This window comes from Amblyomma mixtum, chromosome 10 (assembly GCF_055824585.1).
Source record: "Amblyomma mixtum isolate Tamu chromosome 10, ASM5582458v1, whole genome shotgun sequence".
In the NCBI taxonomy this organism is placed as follows: domain Eukaryota; kingdom Metazoa; phylum Arthropoda; class Arachnida; order Ixodida; family Ixodidae; genus Amblyomma; species Amblyomma mixtum.
The window spans coordinates 140052060-140066841 of NC_143021.1; the positions used below are offsets into that span (position 1 = coordinate 140052060).

At 47.9% G+C, this 14782-nt stretch overlaps 1 pseudogene; it reads right to left on the minus strand.

The window, feature by feature from the left end:
* Positions 1-3600: 3600 nt before the first annotated feature.
* On the minus strand, positions 3601-11580 carry LOC149327109 (hemoglobin subunit alpha-D-like; annotated as a pseudogene).
* Between the last annotated feature and the right edge of the window lie 3202 nt (positions 11581-14782).

The window sequence follows — 14782 nt, forward strand, 5'->3', positions numbered from 1 at the left end:
TAAACATACGAGAATAGGGGCGTTTGCAAAGGGCTCCGCGCTTTCAGGGTCATCTTAAAGGGACCAACCACCTACCAAAACTTGTCATGAGATTACGTCGGTGATGAAAAGGCCGTGTCTCGTATTGTAAGAACTGAGTGTATTGTAAGAATGAAGCCGCCTCTTAATTCGGCTGCCCTGTTATTAGACGAACGCATGGCCAACGTTTGAGCAGAGTTGTTGGTTGCTCCCGCGCATTCACCATTGAAACATCGAGATAAAAAAAAAGTAACGATCGTACGGATCATTTTCGAACGAACATACATTTCTGTATTCAATTCTCCTGCAGGGGAAGCCCCAGCGTGCGCACTTGTCATCTGTGAAAACTGCGGCATGGCCTTCTCGTCGCTGCAACAGCTGGACTGGCACCGGTGGACGAAGCATCCTGAGGAAAATTTGCTGGATCGGTGCCATAGTGCTGGTAACGAGCAGTCCTAGTTGAACTGTACTGAGGAGAAACAAGTGCAAAAGGTTTCTCGACACCTGTATTCAAACTCACTTTAGTATGCCACCAGTCTTTTTTTCCTGAATGTGACGATGATATTTGTCTAATAGCACTATATTAATACCGCAACCAACAAGGCCGACGTATACTCATACTTGGACATTGTACCAGCCCGAAAATAAAAGTTACACTCGACGAGGCTGACGACTTTTTACTTTCACTGCTAAATGCAAGATACCTTGGATATCTTTGTTCTTTTTTTCAGAACTAAAGGGCACCAGAAACCTTAAAAAGATTACTTTTAATTTTAAGGCCCATATACCTTGGTAACAGTGATTTAAAACTGAAGCATTTTGAATATTGCCCAAGAATTCTATGTTCATTTCAAACGAATCATTTCTTTCATAAAGTTGGATCCTGGCGATCGTGAAGAAATAAAATGCCTCCGAGAAAAACTTTCACATTTCTGCTCAGTCAGTGTTGGATTTCGACTACGTCCAGAGTGGCGAAAAAACATCCATTCGCTTCGAAGTGCTCAGTAGTAGCAATGTTGTTGGGTCTAGAAGGCAGAAGTGGTAAGGGATTGTTATTTGGTTACGGAAGTTAAAATTTAAAAGAATAGACTTCAGTTCGTACAATGCGCGTCACCGTTGTTCTCTTTCGTAGTTAAATGTGTCCATGCAATTCCAAAATGTGCCTCCCTTGGCCAATGCTATTCTACGCAAATCATGACACAGTCAGCGTTCTAATCAACAGTTGGTATGCAAACGTGTAAATCCAACCTCTGCGTCTTTGCACCTTTCCTCGCCATACAAACACAAATATATCTCTAGTAGGCTGCTCTGAGGAACTGCTCGTCTTCCAAGACGTCTCTTATTCAATTTGTCGTGCCTAAATATTCTAATTAATTAAGAGTCAGGAATTTGTTACGGGTAAAAAAGACGCGAGTGACTATCTCCCTCGGTGGACCTGCGAACCGCGATACTAGGCAAAGGATGAAAGCAGGTAGTGTAAGGAGGTGGAAAAAATGCAGGCAATGTAGTGTGGGAGGCACTCTTGATTATTATCGAAGAGCTGGATCCTTTCTAGTGCGCTGAGGTCGCACGGCAACCCCTCATCGGAGGTATTTGTTCTGTGCTGTCAATTAACGTTCCACCTTAGGCTTACTTTACCGCACAAACCCTGATGGAGACGAAGCCGATCAGAGTGTTTCTGCCCAACCACTCCTTACCTGTTTAAGTTCCTGACCGGCGATTTTTAATGACCCCAGTCTCCACATCTCTTCTTCGTGAGAAATGATGGATAGAGCGAATCACTAACTTTCGAAAAGTCGCAAATAACAGGACAGCGGCAATGGAGAGAGAGAGAGAGAGAGAGAAACTTTATTATGGCAAGTGTGTTTAGACCCCCCTTGGGTCCCTGGACCACCGCACGGTCCACTCTACGTCGGAACGTTCATGTGGTGTTTGTCCATGACGTCGGCACCCCGAAGCACCGCAGCAAGCTGCGATGGCGGGTCCGGAGACGAGAGCACGACCTCCCAGTCCTCCCAACTTGATAACGCGGGCTGTCCCTGCGGGGGAGGATCAGCAGGGCAGCCGAAAAGGATGTGGGAGAGTGTGGCGTGAGGGTCGCCGCACAGGGTGAATGCAGGGGAGGTGCCACAGTAGTGGGATAGCAGCTGAGGGGATGAGAGAGAGCGGGTCTGGAGGCGTCTCCAGAGGATCCGTTGGGAATGGGTAAGGGAGGGGTGTGGAGGAGGGTAAGTCCGACGGTCCAAACGGGGCATACGAAAAATACGAAAAAAAAGAAAAACAAACACAACAACTGCGCGCACGATGACCTTTGACGGTTTGAACAACACGTGCTTAGCCATGCTATTGGAAAAGCAAGATTAGCGCTATATTATTGAATGTCCATTAATCGTAGGCAAAAATAATTTTTCATAAAAGAAACATCAACAATGCACTCCACCATAGCGTACGAACAACTAATCACATCCCTAATATGTGGAGAGGTTTCCTAATCTTCACAGAAACACGCCGCAAGGAAAGCGATTAAAGACAAAGCAGGTTTGGCCAGCCGCTTGATATGTAAAAGCGCAAACCTTGTTTACGCCATTATTATAACAAAACTTCTCAGGTTTTGAATGGCGGTGCAGACACCGAGTTGAGCCCACTCTGCTGTCGCTACTTTGGCCAGCTGGCTGTTTACTGTCGGCAGCAGAAGTTTACGGTTCGCGCGTTATTGGAAAACAGCTTACTGTCGCGTTGCGTCGGGACCAACTGACCTGGAATTCTTTGCCATCGGATAGAGAGTACAAGTAGCATTTCGCCTTCAGTCATTTCAAGCGATCGACTTACATGACTAACCTAATAATTTTTTTTCTCCACGCCCGTGTCCCAATAAATGTTTGATGCGGATTGTACGAGCCCTGGTACTAAGTAGTCGTGAGCCAGTGCTTCACGGTTGGAAGCCAGTCGTCGCACGGAGCCGTACCACGCGAAGTCTTCGAGGTACCTCTACACTTGCTGTTGCTCCCAAGCAGGTTGCCGCAAAATCTATAGCCACATCTTCCCTGACCTCTTATAATCTAAGCGTGGCACTGAGCAGCCCTAAGGGATTTCATAAGGTTTCATAAGGTGCCTCTTGAGCAGCTCTGAATTTTCAGCGCAACCGGTCACGGGGTAAGAGCCTCGGATACCGAAGAGATTTTTCGATGTGCAGGAAAGGTTGACCGGTTCTGTTCTATAATCCCGTCACGATATCGGGAACTATCATTGAGGGCATAGAAAAGATTTAAAATGCTCAAAATACTCTATTCACAGATTATTTTCCACACATCCGATTCACCCGTGCTTTTGCGAAAAAATTTGTCGATGAAAGCATAACTATACATTTAGGGTATCAAGGCGCAACGTATAATACAACACGCACGCTACGGCACCACCAAACAAATTCTGCTCAACCACCTTAAGCACGAATTTACGCTGCTGCCTAACAGCGTTACCAAGACGAGATCAGTGCATGTCGTAAGTTAGCGCCAAGAGTTTACGGGCGCCGCTGTAGCGATAACCACCCTAATATGATGCGCTGAAGTCCGATGCCCTTTTTATTCATGGCTTCTGTTTCCTAAGGATGCTCTTCTCTTTGCGCAGGGTCTTCCCTTTCGCGCTTTTGTCCTCGGCTGCGCTCCTCTTCTGCAGCAACACAGGGTCGGCGTCCACACCTCCCTCCTCGGTTCTCGAACTGTCCATTGAGGGGCCGGCGCTTTGCTTGCGGATAATTCGTTGCGGTCTCTTTGCAGGCTTCTGGCCGTCTGCCGTAGGCTTTGTCAGTGACGTCGCATCGCCTCGTCCAATACAGTCGTGGTGCGGCTGTAACTCTCTGATGCCGCCGTGGAGGCAATCGAGGCCTTTTCGGAGCGTTCCGCGGCAGCCTTGTCGTACACATCCTTGATGATCGCCACCATGCACTGCACGTAAGTCGGCAAAAGAAAAGAATGCGTGAGCCGGTGCAAAATGGTAGGGTATGTGGAATTAATGGTTTGTGAAACTGACAGCGGCTATGATAGACGTCGTACTGCAACGCTCGAGATTAACTTATGGCAACTAGAGTTCTTCAAGAAGCACTCACATCGCACCGCCCGCCTACATTCGTTGAGTTTCGCCTCCGGATAAGTTTAAAAGTGACATCGATCCATTCAAAAAAGACACGTAAAACACCAAGAACCATCTCAAACGCCGTGAATGTTGAATATTTCGGAGAGCTCCGGTATCGTAGCGATGTAGAAGGGCAACGCGTCGCCGGTCGTTAACACGCTACGTCACCAATGAACCGTAGAAGAAACAAGGTAACTCTTCAGGAAATGTCTTCCTCTAAAGAGGCATCGTTTCCGAAGCTGGCATTGATAATAAAGGTTAGTGAAAGAAATAAGAATGCAAATAATGAACGTTTATTTCACGATTTGCGAGCATTATTATTGAAGATTTCTATCACCATTAATATTTTCACCCCTTGTACCAAATACGGTAGCCGCAAACTCAAAACTACGCTCCCTTTATATTTCACGTGCTTTGTCATTTGTGTCGGGACTACAATTTGTTTTTATGCTAGATTGTGACACTATGTGAATATCTTTACGATGTGCCACTCTTGCTCCGACCAAACCAAAACCGACGAGGGACTGTCGGCTGGTGACACTGTATGCGAGCAGCTTGTTTCTCGCTACCCTCTCTTGTAATATCTTTATTGGGCACTAAATATATTCTGATTATCATTATTTTTATCACAACTTTGCAACCTCCGCAATACCTGCTTCTGCATAATATCACCACTGAGTCATGCTTCCTAGGGCTTCCACGCATTGCAAGTTGAACCATGTGATGACTGGTGCGAAAGCGAAGCCCACCAAAGTGTTTTTTTTTTATAGCGACCTTACACACCGTCAATGTCATTACCTGTCCCCTTGTAGCCTTCTTTTCGTTTATATGACAGGAAGGGCAAAAAGACAATTTCAAAATAACCTAGACTTCTACGAAAATGCTCTACCAGCGGCCAACGTCCAGGCGACATATGTTAATCACAGAAGACTTGCTCTTGTCGTCTCCTGACACGTATTAAAGAAAGAACTGCTTTAACCTATTACTGTGGCATACTCAGAAGAATAACGTCCGGAACCTGCTGTGAAGCTCACGCCGATGAAAGAGCGGAAATTTTGCGAAGTGCGCGAGGCGAAAGGCTTTCCACGCAACTTTGCGGCTAACGAGACGACGGCCGTAGGCACACACGAGGCGTCTATGGGGCGACTTGGATTGGTTAGTCATGACTAAATTCATGATAGGTTAATGACTGGCTAGTCATGACTGATTAATGACTAACTACTCATTATTTATTAATGACTAACTAGTCATGATTGGTCAATGACTTACTAGTTGTGAAGGGCTGCGTACGTGAGACATATGCATTCCGCGAAAGAACATACTCCATCGGCTAGTGCCAGAGATGCTGTGCCTATCTCCAGAATTGTTGACGCGGACATGTCTTCGAAGGCATTTCTGTGGTAGAATGCGGCGGCCGATACAGAGGACAGACGACTATAAAGAGCCAGAGGAGAGAGGACGAGAGGCCTTGTGTGGTGCCAGACGCTCAGCACAATACCGTGCGGTCTGTTGTTCGGTTGTCCTCGCCCCCCCCCCCCCCCCCCTTCGGGCTCCGTAAAGCCAGCGGTGAGCGGACTCCCAGTTTCGCCTTCAGGCAATAAAATAAATAAGGTTTTGCCAGGTTACCGCCTTGTTAACTCAGTTCTCCTCGCTTCAGCAGGACCCGTAGAGAGACAAAGATTTGGCTACTTTGTGACAGGCCCGCGACAGGCGGGAACGTTACAAACTCATGACAGGTTAATGACCAACTAATCATGACTATTCAGTACTAACCAGTCATTAGTTAATGACTAGTTAGTCATGACTAACTAGTCGTAATTGGGTAATGACTAACTAGGGATGATTGTTCAACGACTAAAATTAGTCATGACTAATAAGTTGATGACTGGTTAATAATCAGTTACACCTCATGAGTTGATGACTGGTTAATGACCAGTTATTCGCGAGTTGTGACAAGTAATGACTAGTTATGAGTTCCACTTCAGATGTAACGGACTGACGGACAGAGTCATGGCCGCGAGTATGAGCCATTAAAGGCTTCCGCCTTGATATTCATCCCATTTATATCCAATTGTCAGAGATTTGCATTGCAGTGCCTCGAGGGGGACGCATGTGTACGTCGGCGAAATTAGTACAGTTCCACTTCGCGACATGTCATACACTGAATCATAGATTGTTTAAAAAGAAGAGTTAGTTACGCAAGAATATATCTTTTTTTTCGCATCTAATCTGCCTTGAAACTCTGCGCCTTGTGAACGGCCGTTACCTTCTTATAACGGACGTTGGAGTAGAATCTGCTGAACCCGATGGTTTGCATTTCGTTGCTTTGCAAACAAACAGGATTACTTATTCGCCAAGGATTGCCATTCAAACGGCTTCTCGTTCACCGCGAAGGGCGAGCAGTTTACCACGATTAAACGTTAAATTTGCGCATTATAACTTCGCTCCAAGCGAACATTGCCCTAGAATGCAAACATTTCGCATGCCTTGCCTCGTATACTTTCGAATTTAGTTTGTTTACATCCGTCTCACTTGACCTGTGAATATCATTTTTTTTCTCTCCGCATATTTTCTCGAGCAAAGCGAAACAGCCGCTGTTCTTATCTAGAGAGAAAAACACCCGGGAACACAACGTGCCCTCGCAGCTTGCTCTCCGACTGCTGCATCACGCTCACGACCCGAGCTCACTTGAAGCAAAGGAGCGTGGCTAAATGGGCGAACATGCGTATACTTTCGCCTCGGTTTTGCATGTTTCGAGTATTTCCCGCAGCTTTTCTTCTCGAGATTGGTCACGCATCTCTATGCAGCAGCCTCAGTACACTTCGAACCATCTGCGCACCAGGCTGTCAGAAGTTGCGTGTTTTGTCCCTACCCCTAGCACGTGCGCCGATGTCGTATGCCGGAAAAGTTGTAATCGTCCTGTGGTTGATTGCGGCAAGGGGAGGCGAAGATTAAAACTTGCCAGGACACAAACAAATTTTCCAAGCGTGCCTACAGAACCTGACGACAAAGACGTTTCCCAGTAAGGAACGTATATTATTTAGGTGCGCTCTCGCTGGTAAGCGAGTATGTGAGCTGTTGTCCTAATGCCTCTGGCCCTGAGGGTACACGAAATAAAAAAAAAATAAATTTATTCAATTTATGTCTTTATGTCACGAAAGCATTTTAACCCCCCCCCCCCCCCCCCCCCCGCCTCTTTTGCCAGCTCACTGAGAATATCCAGCTGGCGTACGTGCATTTTGTGCATCAGTAAGCAAAGAAGTGGTCACCGCGTGACGCCAACGAGAGAAGGCTTTCTTTTTCTCCTCTAAAAAGAAAAGGCTCCTTTCTTTGGCGTCACGCTGTCACACCAGTAAAATTCGTCACACATGCTTCCGGGGAAGAATTTCCTAGAGTTTAAAGTTATTTTTTGCCCCTTTTGATGACAGATGCAGGTATGGAAGCTCGTCTGTGCTGTTGACTCGTGCCTGTCTTTCGGCCTGCTTTACGTCAAAAGCGGTTTCCCGACCAGCCCAGGTCCACACACTAATGAGAAATCTGTTGTCTTGCCCAGCTACTACTGATTGAGACCTCAAGCCAGCGTCTTTTGGAACCTGAAGCAGGCGGGTTCCGTGGAAGCGAGGAATGCGGCCCGCGGTTGCTCTGACTCCCTTTGTTAGTTTAGCCTGACAGGGATAATGGCATTCAAAAGAAGTGTTTATCAGAGGCTGCCTTTTGAGGTTACTTTGTGAATCGGTCGCTGTTGATGATTTTTTCTTGAAGTTTTTAAAGGAAAAACAAATGTGTCAGTTAAATTTGTCCTGGAATAAGGCTACTTAGCAATTACGAATCAGCAAAACGTCGCCGCATCGCTTCATCAATCTACATGCAGTCAACACCATTCAGAAAAAAACTCAACCTTCTGCATAATTCTTTTGCGGAACAAGTAGGTTTGGTTTGGTTTTATGGGGTTTAACGTCCCTAAGCCACTAAGGCTATGAGAGACACCGTAGTGGAGGGCTCCGGAAATTTCGACCACCTCGGGTTCTTTAATGGCGGAACAAGTAGTTGTGATAGTATGACCAATAGGTTTGAGACATGTCACAGCTGTACACCTTAGAGCAGTGTGGCGACGCAGCGTTTGGAAGAGAAATTTGCCAGTAATGCGTGGAATTCTCCATAAATAGAATAAGATGGAGGAATCCCAAAATGTTGAAAAAGTGGGTGCTAACTACGCAGAAATAGTTATATTTGGTCGGTGATCCTTCACCCTGTTGGCCTACCCGAGAAAATTAGCGCGCTGTAAACAATCCTTACGCACGCACAACAAATGCTGCATAATTATACTGATTTCGGCGACCATGACATTTAAAATTACAAAGACGAATGAACAGCAAATAACCGCCGTCCTTTTTCGTGAGGGTAGCTGATTGGGCAAGTTGGCTGTTCATTATAGAGCCTGCAGCGCCTACTACTTGTGTCTGCGAAGGAAGGTTGGTTATGTACACCCCACTCCGTATCACGCGTACCTCAGGCTGCTCGTTTTATGGACTACTGGGCTCTCTCAAACAGCTTCTCCGGTTGTTCGCTCTGCGGTTCCGCGCGCTGCGGCGCGGCGGCAGTCTCTGATTCTGGTGGTTGCCGCGTTCAGGTGTAGCCACAGTGTTGGTCTTTACCTCCATGGTGGGAAGCGAATGCTGCGTGTGCCGAGACAGTAGTGCGTGCAGACATGCACACTAGCCACGCGCTGCGGATTCCCCAAGTACCTGTCGCTGCCGCCGGGTTGTAATGCAGAATACCTGCGCCACGGCTTGTTGTCGTCGAGTCGTTCTGGCCATAGCGTGTAGTGTCTCCGTCCTTCGCGGACTAACCTTCCTGAATTATACCACTTGATGCTCCATGTGACATTTATCCTCGTTTTATTCTTCCTCTATCCCCGTAAGTGTGCGAAATGTGTTACTACATTCTACTACTGTAAAGCGTGCTCGATCTGTACAGTATGCTACACTGGGCAACATCCCGCAGCGTCGACAACCGGCGCGAGAATCGACGACGCCAACGCGCAGTTAGTGCGAAGGTCGAGCCAGCTTCGTGTTCTCTGCTGCGACGCCCTCCTGGCGCTTGCTTGGCTTGCGGAGGAGAAAATGTTGAATGCGAGGGCTATACTACAAAATAAGAAGCAAGTATTCTCGCAGCTATATAACAGCGCAGTACTTCTGCGATATATTATCGTTTAATTTGCAATGGCACTTAAACAATTTTTCTCGGATGGAAAAACCCCGCCGCAGTGGCTCAGTGGTTACGGCGCTAGGCTGCTGACCCGAAAGACGCGGGTTCGATCCCGGCTGCGGCGGCTGAATTTCGATGAAGGCGAAATTCTAGAGGCCCGTGTACTGTACGATGTCAGAGCACGTTAAAGAACCCCAGGTGGTCGAAATTTCCAGAGCCCTTCGCTAAGCCATCCCTCATAGCCTGAGTCGCTTTGGGACGTTAAACCCCGATAAACCAATAAACCAAACCGGATGGAAAAGTAATGCCCGGGAGACGTCTCTTCTAGTTCTGTCCACTTTCTATTCAAAACCCATGGAAACCAGCGGGCGATTATTCAGCGAATCCATAACGAGCCTTTCGTAGCACTTTCCCGCGCTTTGAGCGTTTTTGTATCGCTGTCACACTAGGTCGATGCTGGGTGTGTTTTATAGAAATCAGAGCATGTGTGATCCCATTCCCTCTCCACGTGAATCATGGTCGTCGATTATCATGTACTGACATGATCTTCGTCGTGGTATGAGCCATCACGTTTATATTTGCTGGTGATTGTTTTGTATGGCTGCTGTTGCCGTGTATAACGACGAGCGTGCATGAGCATGATGAAGCATGCGAAGCATGACACATGGTGTGTGATCACTCACAACATGTGATGTCGTGAGTGGTAACGTAGCGTGAGATCACATACAGGTGACACCACCAAGCTGTAAGTGGCGTTACTAAACGCAAAAGACGCCCGGAAGTTAGCCTTCGAGCCATGAGTAGCAACAGGAAGTGCCGCCGCCAAGCCGGAAGTGACGTCAACAAACCATGAGTGGCGCATTGAAGCTACGCTGTTGAACCAAAAGAGACGTTACCGAGCCGGAACTGTTTCGACAACCGCTCGATGAGTACCTTGTGGGATCGAAAGCAAGCCTGCGCATTGTCCGGCGTCCGTTTATTTTAACGCGATAGCAGGATGAACCCGTAGAGAAGTTGCCAGAATTATTCCGGCCGCACGACGTCACTTCCGGTCACACCTTCAATCAGTCATCCCCGTCGGCACTCTGCCGAGTTCGGGCCGTCGACCTCAGCCTGAGGTCGTGCACGTACTGCGTATGAAGCCTTACTTTCTGCAGTAACTAGCGCCTCTTGCGCGTTTTCTGTTAATTTGTGCCTGCAGCCGTTGAGCGGCACGTGACCGTTTGTTCGCTTGCTTACTTCCTCCCATTCCCTCAAAGTGCGCCCAGGTTTTTCCTTTCTTTTGGGAGGGGAGGGGGAATGATGCCTCCAGGTGTCCCCGGGCGGCGGCCAGTGGACGCGGAAGTGAGGGACTCGCGTGGTCTCGCAGCTGGGACTGCTTCTCTGCTTGAGGCCTGTTGATTGCGGTTCTATTTGTGACAATATTTTATGCGCTTATGAACCATTTAGTATTAAATAACCAAAGCAACAATTTACTTCAGCGTTCAAGATTAGCTCCAGTGGCTTCAACTACACTATCTCCCAAATGTACGGCTCATCTCTCGTATTGTTTTGGTGGTCGGAACTTCTAGTTCTAAACTTTTTCTTTTCGATGTTACGCGTTGTCGCGTCAGAAGTGTTCAGCTCTCCATAGCAGTGTAGGATGCTTGGTTCTGTTTGGTTTATTGGGATTTAACGCCCCAAAGCAACTCAGGCTATGAGAGACGCCGTACGCAGGGTTGCAGTGTAACTAGAGCCGAATGTATTACTCACCGTGAGAAACTTTCCACAGGCCTCCACAGCAGCTGGCGTCATGTGCCGTTCATCTGTGGACTGCAGCGTATCGACCAGACACTGGCCCATCACCTCGAAGTGGAGCGGCTTGACCCCCTTACGGCGCAGGTTTTCGGCCGCGTTGCGCCGCACCAGTATCTCGAAGGTGGCCGGGTCGCGCAAGCTCTCCACCATGGAGGTGATGTGGTATCCGATGGAGCACCCGTGCGCCCTGAACGTTGGGTCTTCCTTGAGCGCCGCGACTGTCTTTCCGCGGAAGGGCTTGAACAGTTGAATGTACTCGGGGTGCTTGAGGAACATGGAGAGGAAAAGGAGCACGCCGTACTCGGGGTTCTCGCTGCTGAATTTGCGCCATGTCTGCTGGACGAGCTGCACCTCGTGTTCCGTCAAGCCTGTGAGCTCATCCGGCAACTCGCCAGTCTTGCGATGGATGTTGCCCATGCACTCCTTGAAGGCTTTCCGTGAATAAATTATAAAGCCTCTCAGCTTGCTGGCAGAGACTGTGCGGTGCGACCAGAAGAGCGTGGTTGGGAACACCAATTAGGGCTTCTTCGTCTTCTTCTTCTTCTGGATAAAGCGCACGGCTAGAAATTCATGCTCCCGCCAAAAATGTTAAGGATTCTTTGATCCATCTCAGGGAGAAGGCACTCTTGACTGCTGTTCAGTATAGGAGCAGGTATACCGTATTTCTGCATTCACTGTATCATGCATGAAGCAGCCTGACAGCGCGTTTCCACAGGAATGATATAAAATAGATATGAATAGTTTCCTTTTTGTAGTGACCGCAAACCAGAAGCTGAAAGGGAGCACGTTGTTGGGCGAGTCGGTCGTACATACTTAAACAAAGGAATTGCGCTTATAAGACAGGGATGAGAATAGGACATGGAAGGGCGCCCGTCCATGTCCTTTTCTCGACCGTGTATTTTTAGCGCCCGTCCATGTCCTATTCTCATCCGTGTCTTTTTAGCGCCCGTCCATGTCCTATTCTCGTCCGTGCCTTCATAGCGCCCGTCCATGTCCTATTCTCATCCGTGTCTTTTTAGCGCCCGTCCATGTCCTATTCTCGTCCGTGTCTTTTTAGCGCCTGTCCATGTCTTATTCTCATCCATGTCTTTTTAGCGCCCGTCCATGTCCTATTCTCGTCCGTGTCCTTTTAGCGCAAGTCCCTTGTTTCAGAAGCTGAAACTATATGAAAATTACTTGTAATGCAAGGAAATTGGGACACTTTAATTTCCGAAGACAAACCCAAGTTTTTACTACACAGTCCTGTACAAGTCTTTACTTTACATAAGAACACAGCACGTTATAAGCAACAGATTGGGTACCACTAAGTTTTATGCGAATAAGAAATTTGCGCGTTTTTCCCATTTCCTCTTTAGGTGGATTTGGTTCGTATCGAAAAGAAGCTGCTGAATGTTTGTTACACTAACAGCAAGTATGCGTGGTTTTGCGAGTTATGATGGTATTCACATACAACGTGAGCAGAAGAAAAAGAAAAAATTAGGCTGGGTTATTGCCATCCAAATGTACTCAAAATGATTGCGAATACTTCCGTGATATATTTTTTTATTTACCCCTTGGGGCAATATCCTGTAATGACCTTTTTATTTTCGAAAATATTTTTGTATCATTTAAGGTTTCTTCACCAAAACATTCTTCACTGCCCTTGAGATACGTATAATACATTTGGCGCGCAGCGCAAATCGCCAATGCGCTAGAAGAGTCCAAAAGAGCATGCTGCGCCGGCTTTCTATGTGCAGTGGACAGGCTCACTTTTAAGTTTTCGTGCACGGCCTTTGTTCTTGTACCTAAAAAGCACCATAGGAATCATGCTACATACAGTGAAGGCGTTAGTCTGTGACTAACGTATGTTAAAAACGTTGACCGCCAATTACTGCATCGAGGAGTTCGGTTTTGTGCTCTCTGGCAAGTTATCATAGAATGAACAAGAAGAAGGATTTTCTGCAAGAGGTACACTGCGAACCATTTTAAGGCGGACGCCTTTAGTTGCTCATCGTTGTAAGCAGGAGTTCTCGACAGAAATATCACGCTTTTCAATTGGTCGAAATAGTCGTGACGTCACAGTGCGCGAATTTCAATCAGGGCGAATTGTACTTTGGCTAGTAACCATGCAACCAATTAAATGGATGGTATAGTGATGCTCCAAATAAGTGGGACTGAGGTTAGTTAGTTGCTTAAATTAACCAAGTACCCTAATTAACCTTTGTGGTCAGACCAGATAAATAAATAAAACCGAGTAGGAAATTGGTCGAATTGGGGAATCGAACCAGGGCCTCCGGAGTGCGAGACGAGCACGCTACCACTCCACCATGCCAGCTCGATGGTTCGGAATGAACATAGGCGCGTCTAGTAAATAAGGTGCCTTCGTGACCGCCATGGACCAAATTTTGACCAAGGTCAAATCTGCCGTCCCCGCGGTAGTATCAAAACACATCTTGGACAACCCCCGCCTCCTCCGTCGGACGGGGCCCATTAGGGACGTATCCCGTCCTTCAAACTTCAACCGTCTGATTATTGATTCGGACAATGCGGACAGCTGCCCCGCTCCATCCATCATCACCCCCTTGATGGTGCAAGTAGCTGGCTCTGAGGCAGCCAATCCCTCGTCCTTTCCCCCAAGAATTTTAAATAATGGCGAGACACCTTAATCAAAGAAGTTCCGCCATCTCCAATTCGGCCATGTCAACTTCCATAACACAATGGAACTGTAGAGGCTTTAAAAACAGCACTAAGCGGGCCAATTTCCGCCTCTACCTCGAAACCTTCGAGTCCCTACCAGCCCTGGTTGCCCCCCAGGAGACAGGCATGGGCGCCACACTTTCAAATTGCACGACGTTCCAACAGGATCCCGCGTCATGTCTTCTCGTTCACAAAGCCTACACAGTCGACTTAGTGGGTCTCGACCTCAAGCTCGAGTAATCCTATGTAATGGTGACTATCCTACCACTACGCCGCAGGGACCCGCCGTTGCATATACACAACGTGTACGGCGCTCCCAAACTCAAGCGAGTGACTTTTGCGGACCTCTTTAGCCGCGCGCTAAGAGTAGCGGGCCGCGATCCTTTTCTGATTGTGGGCGACTTTAACGCTCCCAGTCAGCTGTGGGGGTATCGCAAGGAGGAGTCTCGCGGGCGTAAGCTGGCGGAGCTTGCGTCCACGTTGGGTCTCACCCTCCACACGAATCCTGTCCACCCAACCCGGCTAGGAAATTCCGTGACACGGGATACGAGTCCGGACTTAACCTTCACTCGCAACACACGACACGCAGACTGGCTCAACACCGAGGACACCCTCGGTAGCGACCACTGCACCCTTAACACACACGCCCCCTCAAGCACACGCCCCCTCAAGCGTCCCAGAACACAAGTCCGTATCACAGATAGGACGAAATTCAGGCAAAATTTTCACTCACTTGATAACACACCCATTTTCGAGCAAGGCTAACCAGCATGGTCCCAACAGGTGCTGAAACACCTTTTCTCGCATGAAACTCAGATTCAGCTCTCAGAGGCGGTCAAGGACGTGGATAACCACCTTCTACACCTCTGGGAAGCCCGTCGCAGCCTCGTCCGCCGTTGGCGGCGTCAAAAACATAATAGAGAGCGTAAAGCTCGAACTGCTGAGCTTACCCAGA